Source organism: Camelus dromedarius, chromosome 18 (genome assembly GCF_036321535.1).
Source record: "Camelus dromedarius isolate mCamDro1 chromosome 18, mCamDro1.pat, whole genome shotgun sequence".
In the NCBI taxonomy this organism is placed as follows: Eukaryota; Metazoa; Chordata; class Mammalia; order Artiodactyla; family Camelidae; genus Camelus; species Camelus dromedarius.
Genome location: NC_087453.1, coordinates 47106715 through 47113018, shown reverse-complemented (window position 1 = coordinate 47113018; position 6304 = coordinate 47106715). Strand labels below are relative to the sequence as shown.

The 6304-nt window shown below is 57.2% G+C and overlaps 2 long non-coding RNA genes across 2 annotated transcripts; one reads left to right on the top strand and one right to left on the bottom strand.

Moving 5' to 3' along the window:
- Window positions 1–309: 309 nt before the first annotated feature.
- On the bottom strand, window positions 310–2106 carry LOC135318539 (uncharacterized). Its single transcript, XR_010376701.1, has 2 exons — window positions 1966–2106; window positions 310–772 (listed from the first exon to the last, which is right to left on the bottom strand). It is a non-coding gene; the product is annotated as an uncharacterized LOC135318539 (long non-coding RNA).
- LOC135318540 (uncharacterized) lies at window positions 1968–3632 on the top strand. The gene is made up of 3 exons (XR_010376702.1): window positions 1968–2093; window positions 2423–2515; window positions 3504–3632. It is a non-coding gene; the product is annotated as an uncharacterized LOC135318540 (long non-coding RNA).
- The last annotated feature ends 2672 nt before the right edge of the window (window positions 3633–6304 follow it).

Below are 6304 nucleotides of genomic sequence, written 5' to 3'. Positions count from 1 at the left end.
TGAAGTAATTAACTCCCCTCCGAAAGGCTTGAGCTGCAACGGGAGGCACGGTGACGGCATCTTCACAAAAACAATTAGGTGGAGTCTGTGAGCGCTAACCTAGTTCTTTCACTAATTCAGGCAACGCTTAGCGACACCTGGTGTGTGCGGGGGTGGCTGCGATCAGACCAAAACCCCAAGCCTGTAACTCTGGTGGGGAGAGGCAGAGAAGAAGGAAATTATGGACGCAGACATCAGAAGGAGTGATGGGGAAAATGATCCAGGAGAGGAGGACGGTGCCAATGGAAAGAAAAAGCACAACCTCAAAGCTGAGAGTTACGTTTCATTCGGTGGACTCGTGAGGACCCCCAGCCGGGGAAGAGGCCTCTCATGTCTCGCTGAGGGGCGGCTCCCGAGAGGCAGGGGAGGAGCCAGGATATAGGGGTTTTTGCAACAAAGACCAGGCAGTCAGAACATCAAAGGATGACTGTTAATTAAGGAAAACCAGACGCCTCACGCTAAGGAGCTTAGCGCTTCCTGTGTCTGGGAGGCGCACGGTCTGGGCTCACTGAGATCACTCCTTTGACATGCCCCTCGGCTCTCCAGGGCCGCTGTCCTGCTCTTCCCCGGCCTGCGTCTCCTTGGGGGCACCACTGGCTGTGGTGACAGAGGCCGGGCTGCCGCCGTCTCCTTCCTGCTCTGTCCAGCTGGCCGTTGGGGGCGGCCGTAGTGACTGATGGTCGGACGGCTGAAGGCTGCAATGTCCTCGGTTCACTGACGTGCAGGCAATAATCTGTATTCATGACAGACAGGTGGAGAAGAGGGTCACAATTTTAAAGAGTGAGATCGGGGAAGGTGTCACTGAGAGGGTGACCCCGAGGTCACAGCCCCGACTGAAATGGGGAACTCTGAGCACAGCAGGGAGAGGGCAGCATAGGGGGTCCTGGACCCCCAGGTGGAAAGGCAATCAGCTAGACTGGGAGGGAGGACTCAGGTGCCAGTTACTGCTTCTGGTCACCAATTCAGACGTGTGGGCTTCTCCCCAGACCTCGCTCAACACTGTGACACCAGCTGAGTGTCCTACAATTCAACTCAATCCTGACACCATCTACGTGGAGGTGACGTCAGACCCCGGATTAAGCCAGTCGCACCGTCTGGGCCCCTCACCCCACTTCAGACGCCCTGTGCTTCCGACTGTAGACGGGAGCGTCCCGTGACCCTCCTCAGGTTCGATCCATGTGCTTGAGCGGCTCGCGGGACTCAGAGAAGCAGTTTACTTCCTAGATCACCAGTTCGTTATAAACGGGTAGGACTCAGGAGCAGCCAGGTGAAGAGGTGCGCCGGGCAGGGGGAGGGGAAGGTGTGAGCTCGCCCCAGATCTCCACCCGTGCACCAACCCGCAAGCTCGTGCAACCCCGTCCTTTGGGGTTTTTATGGAAGCTTTATTGCAAAGGTCTGATCGATGAAATCCTGGGCCATCGGAGACTGATTCAGCCTCCAGCCCCTCTCCCCTCCCCAGGGGTCGGGGGAGGGAGACTGAAATTTCCAACCCCCTAACCGCATGGTTGGGCCCCCCTGGAACCCAGCCCCAGTCCTGGGTGGGGTCCAAAAGTCTCCTCACTATGTAACGAAAGACACCTTTATGGCTGTCACGTAACTTCAGAAATCGCACGTTTTAGGCGCAGTGCCAGGAATGGGGACAAAGACCAAGTATATTTCTTGTTACAGGTTTTCCCTGCTATCCGGAAGCAGAGCCTTGCTAGGAAACTTCCATATAGGAAGTGGCGAGCAGCGAAGAAGCAGGGGCCTTAGGGTGCACCTGGCCGACAGACACGCAGAGGAAACGGAGGTAGAGCCCAGGTGCCCACGGCTCTGGCCACGGCTCCAGCGGCGGGGCGCCCCATGTGGTTCCTGCAGAAGGGGTTGCGGGACCACCCGCCGCCCCCGTAAAGGCTCGCTGAAGACAAACACCAGTGCGATTTTCACCTTTCGCCTTTTGTGCAGCAGCGGAAATCCTCTTTGGCTTTCTTTCCGTCCGTGAAAGCAGGTCCTAGCGTAGGCCTTCGGTAAAAGCGAGGTGGCGTAACGCGAACTTCAAAGGCAGGCGTCCCTGTGTGAGTCACACTGTCACGCGGGGTAGAGGTCGGTGCTGAGACACCGGGGGGGGGGTCGTGGGCTTGGTGGGTATCGGAGCCGTGAGTGTGGACGGGGCGTCCGGGGGACGGTGCTCAGGGTGCTGGAGGCCCGGGGGCCGGCTGGGCCGGGCAGGACGGGCGGGGGAGGCCGGACAGGGGTCTCTTCGCACCTCGCCCAGCAGAGCGGGAGCAGCCACTGCCAGGCTTCCTGTCCGGGGCGGGGAGCACCGCCTCCGGGCCTTCCCTCATCTGTGACAGTCACATCACGCTCTGTTGAAATGCCTTTTTCTGTGTCTTGTCCTCACCAGGCCAAGACTTCTGGAGGGCAGCAGCTGAGCTAGTCCGTCTTTAAAGCCAGCACCTCGCGTCCTGTGTTCCATGGATGCTCACCAAATGCACGAGTGAGTAAGCAGGGCAGACGCAGAACTGTTAACGTGGTTCACGGGGGAGGAGCCGCGCAAGGCCGAGCCAGGGCGGGGCGGGCAGCACCGGGCCCGGCTGGCGAAGCAGCGCCGAGCAGGGCTGCACCTCGCCTACCCGCAGAAGAAACTATGCACAACGCGCTGCTCCGGCCCCTGCTGGTGCCTGACTGGGTCAGGTGTTGTTTTCCAGAAAACAATCTGGCAATCTGCATCCAAAAAAATCTTTGTAGCTTCTGACCCCAAAATTCCAGTTCTAGGAAGAAAATCATCCAAAATACGCACGGAGACTTTTCCCCCCAGCATAGCGTGTATCACAGTGTTACTCACTGCAGAAAAAACAAACTGGGAACAGTTTAAATGACTAGCATTTCAGAAAAATTAAACTATGGAATAGCAAGTTGGCTAGGGAGCAGGACAGACCTCTCCAAGGCTGTCAACACCGTGTGAGACCTTCACAGCCCGAGGCCAGCGAGAACAGTGGCAGGAGGGACAGTTGCCCCTGGGCTCCGGAGGGAAGCAGCACCCCCCAGCGCTCACGCACACACAGGCACACACGCTGTCACGGGCACACCCTCGTCACGGGCACACACCCCGCCACGGGCCCACACTCCTACCACAGGCACACACCCTGCCACGGGCACACCCTCCGCCACGGGCACACACGTGACCTACCGCCTTTATGCTTGTCTTTGTTTTCTTCTTTGTTTTTATAATGAACATATTGTACTAATTTGATATTTTAAAAGACAGTAACTTTTATTTTCAAAGCATTAGTAACCTCTTAAAATCCAGTTTTCCTGTACTGATGGTGACATCTTTTTTTTCAAAAGTTAAAACTGGCTTTGGGGATGGGGAGCGGGAGGGAAGGAGGTTGAGGGGGGAGAGGGAGGGAAGGAGAGGAAGTTGCTTCAGGTCAAAAAGAGAAGCAGCTGCGAACGTTCTGAGTGCCCAGCGGTGTCCTCATCAGGCAGGCGCACCTGCTCTCCGGAGCCTGAGGACCCCCGCCACCCCCGACACCCCTCTGGAGGGGCTCCTGTGTGGGCGGAGGCTGACTTGCAGGCACACAGCGGAAGCATGAGAGGGAGTCTCAAGCCAGGTGAAAAAGGCCACTCCGAGCCGTCTGCCCGCTGTGGAATTCCACTCAATGAAATTCTGGAATAGACAAAACTAATCTATATTTTTAAAAAATCAGTGAAGCGTTATCTCTGGGGGTCAGCACCCAAGTGATGGGGAAGGGGATGAGGGTCAGAGTGAGGTGACGGCCACATTTGTAGCTGACAGGGTTTGGGTTTCCTGCATCCGTCCAAATCTAGTGAAACGTGTGCTCAAGGGTTGTGCATGTCACTGGAGGTAAGTTTTACAAAAAATGAAAAAGCTGTAAATAAACATCGAGCTCTAGTTAAGCCCTGCACGTGTTAAGTGTTTTGGGGTGAAGGGTATTGATGCCAACAGCTTCGAAATGCGTCAAAACAGGGAACATAGCCAGTATTGTATAATGACTATAAACGGAGCAGAACCCTTAAAAATTATGAATTGCTGTATTGTGCACCTGTAACTTATGTAATATTGATATCAACTATATTTCAGTAAAAAGAAAACTAAAAAAAAAGGCAGCCATTAAAATATGGACTGACGGACAGACACGTGCTGGGGCAAGCACAGCGCAGGACTGACGGAGGGACCGAGGTGGCGAGTGTGCAGGTGTTCCCGGTAAAACCCTTCTAACTTGGGTGCCTGTTTGAGAAGTTCCATGACAACATCAGGGGCTACGCGCCCCCTGCCCCCCCCCGCCTCTCTCTGTCTGCCCTCCCCCTTTCTCTGCCCCCGCCCCCTTCTCCCAGGTGCCAGGCAAAACCTGGGGCAGAGCACTGGCTGGTGGCCTCTCGTGTTAAAGAAATATTATTCTGACGCTTGTCCTCTGATCCTGGTCGGAGGGGTCAGGAGCCCCCGCCTGCAGGAGCCTCCTTAACCTGCAGCCCGCTCAGACAGCTGCAGGAACAAGGACTCAAGGCTGCACACGCAGCGCTGGAAGGCGGAACACTGACCGCATGGCCGACTTTGACAGGAAACTCTGAGCGCCCTGAGGTAGCAAGGGGATTGCTCAACCCGACCTAGAGCCGCCCTGCTTTCCTTGCGGCCGAGGCTGAGGCCCGGGCCGGGGCAGGGGCACTGCACAGCCGCCCCATCCCTGGATGCCCTCTCCCTGTCCCCAGACCCCGACACTGGAGCCGCTTGGTATCTGTGCTGTTCCAGAGGATAAGTGGAAACTTGCTGCACAGAGCGCTGAGGGCCGTTTCAAGCACCCCCGGTGCTCCCTGAGCCCGGTGCTGGGAGGGGAGCAGGGAAGGTGTGCGTAAGGGACCTCAGGGCTCAACCCTGCGAACCAACCCCTGCCCCCATCAGAGAGGTTCCCAAGCTTTCCGTGCTAAGACGCCAGGAGACCTGTGACCTGCTCAGTCAGTCTAAGCCATCTTTGTGGACACCGAGGTTTCCTTGCTCCAAGAATCTCAACTCTTGGCCACCTGATGTGACCACTTACCACCCTGGGGGATGTTTTATGCGCTTGGTCATGTGTTTACTGAAGTCTTACTTAATATCCACCTAGCATTGTTTATTTCCGAGCACCACTGTCACTCCCTCCCTCAATTTCTCACTCAACTAATTTGGATCATGAGATCAGTAGTCACACACACAGCCCTCGCCCTGCTCCCTCCTGGGCAGACCTGCCCCTCCCTCCGCACAGCTCAAGGTGTGTGGGTGCCCAAGCCCGCCCTGGTCTGGAGTTCACTGTCTCCCTCTGGGTTCCTGCTAGCTTGTCCCGGGAGCCTCAGGACGTGGCTGCTCCATCATTTTAAACTGTATTTACCGGTCCCACTGAAGCCTGCCCATCCCTGGGGTTCTGACTGCTGACACTATGGTTAACAGAGTGGCCGCCTCGCCAGGTGGGTGGTGTTTGCCAAGGTCACCCAAACAGCGGGAGCAGACGTCCAGCCTTAGCAGACTGCGCTGCAGGTGGGCACCCTAGGCTGTGATCAGAGATGTCGCTGTATCAAGATGCTCCCCTCTCCTCACTGTGTGATCAACGTGTCGCCACTCAGGCCACCCCAACACACTCACCGCCGGCTCTGGCTGTCTGGGCCCCCATCTCTTTTCACCGACACAGATGGAGGACCGGGTCCGTCTCTGCACGGCACCCTCCTGAGCTGCCCAGCATGTCGCAGAAACTCGGGGAAGGACCAGTTTCTGCTCTTCAGAGACACTCATGCTGCTCAGAAGTGCCAGGGTGGGGGGCGGGGGACAGCCGCCCTCTCCCAGCTCCGTGGATCTCCTGTCTTCTAAGTCGCTGAGAGAGCTCGGACGGCCTCCTCTCCCCCACTGTCCTGCGAGTGCAGCCCTGCTGCACCTGCACGCACGGTGGGCGCGAGACCTTTCTAGAGGCTCCGGACTCGCAGCAGGGAGAGACGGAGGAGGGGGGCAGAGGACACGGCCCCTAAGTGTGCCACTTTGGTGTGGGGGTTATTTGGAGCTGCAGGCCGTCAGGACCCAGCGGGCTCAGAAAAACCTCTCACCTCCTAACTGCCTGGAGGAGTGTCTACACCAGCCCGAATCTCAGCCCCCCGCAGCTGCTCTCCCATCTTCCTGTGGGTCGCACCCCACCCCCCACGGAAGCCCCCACCCCCATTCCTTTCCTGAGCTCAGGATGGTATATAAGCTTCAACTGCCTGACGGCCTCCGTGTCGCATTTCTGTGGGGCGCCTGTAAGTACAG